This window comes from Engystomops pustulosus, chromosome 1, assembly GCF_040894005.1.
Source record: "Engystomops pustulosus chromosome 1, aEngPut4.maternal, whole genome shotgun sequence".
In the NCBI taxonomy this organism is placed as follows: domain Eukaryota; kingdom Metazoa; phylum Chordata; class Amphibia; order Anura; family Leptodactylidae; genus Engystomops; species Engystomops pustulosus.
In genome coordinates this window covers 192322946-192325478 of record NC_092411.1, presented here as the reverse complement: position 1 = coordinate 192325478, position 2533 = coordinate 192322946, and the positions used below count along the sequence as shown (strand labels likewise).

Here is a 2533-nt window from a genome sequence, read left to right as displayed (position 1 = left end):
TGAGTTTACAATGTCCCTAGATCTTTAACATATAGTAGCCAAACTTTCCAAAGGACGTAAATAGAATTTGATGGCATCAAGATACATATTTGAAAGTATAATGTCATACTTAAAGCTGTCTACTGCTTCCTTTATTAACATGTCAATTTAAGAGGAAACTAAGAAACTGTTTCTTGTAAAAGGACTGCCGCCTGAACAGGGACTTGAACCCTGGACCCTCAGATTAAAAGTCTGATGCTCTACCGACTGAGCTATCCAGGCTCTGAAACAGCTCTCACTGAGATAGAAAAAAATACTGAGGTTAAATGAAGGAGAATATAAGGTCCTCATAGTCCATTTACGGCAAAATGAAAAGTTCTTGATTTCATAAATACTTTGGAGTATTACTGTTGAAGTTGTTAGAGATCTTCATGCAAATGGACATAATCACTCAATCAAGAAATATATGCTAAACTTCCACACTGTAAATATGGTTTTAAAGAAACATCAAAGATATAAATGTATCTATTCTCAGTGAGTTTACAATGTCCCTAGATCTTTAACATACAGTAGCCAAACTTTCCAAAGGACGTAAATAGAATTTGATGGCATCAAGGTACATATTTGAAAGTATAATGTCATACTTAAAGCTGTCTACTGCTTCCTTTATTGACATGTCAATTTAAGAGGAAACTAAGAAACTGTTTCTTGTAAAAGGACTGCCGCCTGAACAGGGACTTGAACCCTGGGCCCTCAGATTAAAAGTCTGATGCTCTACCGACTGAGCTATCCAGGCTCTGAAAAAGCTCGCACTGAGATAGAAAAAAATACTGAGGTTAAATGAAGGAGAATATAAGGTCCTCATAGTCCATTAACGGCAAAATGAAAAGTTCTTGATTTCATAAATACTTTGGAGTATTACTGTTGAAGTTGTTAGAGATCTTCATGCAAATGGACATAATCACTCAATCAAGAAATATATGCTAAACTTCCACACTGTAAATATGGTTTTAAAGAAACATCAAAGATATAAATGTATCTATTCTCAGTGAGTTTACAATGTCCCTAGATCTTTAACATATAGTAGCCAAACTTTCCAAAGGACGTAAATAGAATTTGATGGCATCAAGATACATATTTGAAAGTATAATGTCATACTTAAAGCTGTCTACTGCTTCCTTTATTAACATGTCAATTTAAGAGGAAACTAAGAAACTGTTTCTTGTAAAAGGACTGCCGCCTGAACAGGGACTTGAACCCTGGACCCTCAGATTAAAAGTCTGATGCTCTACCGACTGAGCTATCCAGGCTCTGAAACAGCTCTCACTGAGATAGAAAAAAATACTGAGGTTAAATGAAGGAGAATATAAGGTCCTCATAGTCCATTAACGGCAAAATGAAAAGTTCTTGATTTCATAAATACTTTGGAGTATTACTGTTGAAGTTGTTAGAGATCTTCATGCAAATGGACATAATCACTCAATCAAGAAATATATGCTAAACTTCCACACTGTAAATATGGTTTTAAAGAAACATCAAAGATATAAATGTATCTATTCTCAGTGAGTTTACAATGTCCCTAGATCTTTAACATACAGTAGCCAAACTTTCCAAAGGACGTAAATAGAATTTGATGGCATCAAGGTACATATTTGAAAGTATAATGTCATACTTAAAGCTGTCTACTGCTTCCTTTATTGACATGTCAATTTAAGAGGAAACTAAGAAACTGTTTCTTGTAAAAGGACTGCCGCCTGAACAGGGACTTGAACCCTGGACCCTCAGATTAAAAGTCTGATGCTCTACCGACTGAGCTATCCAGGCTCTGAAAAAGCTCGCACTGAGATAGAAAAAAATACTGAGGTTAAATGAAGGAGAATATAAGGTCCTCATAGTCCATTAACGGCAAAATGAAAAGTTCTTGATTTCATAAATACTTTGGAGTATTACTGTTGAAGTTGTTAGAGATCTTCATGCAAATGGACATAATCACTCAATCAAGAAATATATGCTAAACTTCCACACTGTAAATATGGTTTTAAAGAAACATCAAAGATATAAATGTATCTATTCTCAGTGAGTTTACAATGTCCCTAGATCTTTAACATACAGTAGCCAAACTTTCCAAAGGACGTAAATAGAATTTGATGGCATCAAGGTACATATTTGAAAGTATAATGTCATACTTAAAGCTGTCTACTGCTTCCTTTATTTACATGTCAATTTAAGAGGAAACTAAGAAACTGTTTCTTGTAAAAGGACTGCTGCCTGAACAGGGACTTGAACCCTGGACCCTCAGATTAAAAGTCTGATGCTCTACCGACTGAGCTATCCAGGCTCTGAAAAAGCTCGCACTGAGATAGAAAAAAATACTGAGGTTAAATGAAGGAGAATATAAGGTCCTCATAGTCCATTAACTGCAAAATGAAAAGTTCTTGATTTCATAAATACTTTGGAGTATTACTGTTGAAGTTTTTAGAGATCTTCATGCAAATGGACATAATCACTCAATCAAGAAATATATGCTAAACTTCCACACTGTAAATATGGTTTT

At 34.8% G+C, this 2533-nt stretch overlaps 1 non-coding gene across 1 annotated transcript; it reads right to left on the bottom strand.

Moving 5' to 3' along the window:
- Positions 1-2244: 2244 nt before the first annotated feature.
- On the bottom strand, positions 2245-2317 carry TRNAK-UUU (transfer RNA lysine (anticodon UUU)). The gene has a single exon. It is a non-coding gene; the product is annotated as a tRNA-Lys (tRNA).
- Between the last annotated feature and the right edge of the window lie 216 nt (positions 2318-2533).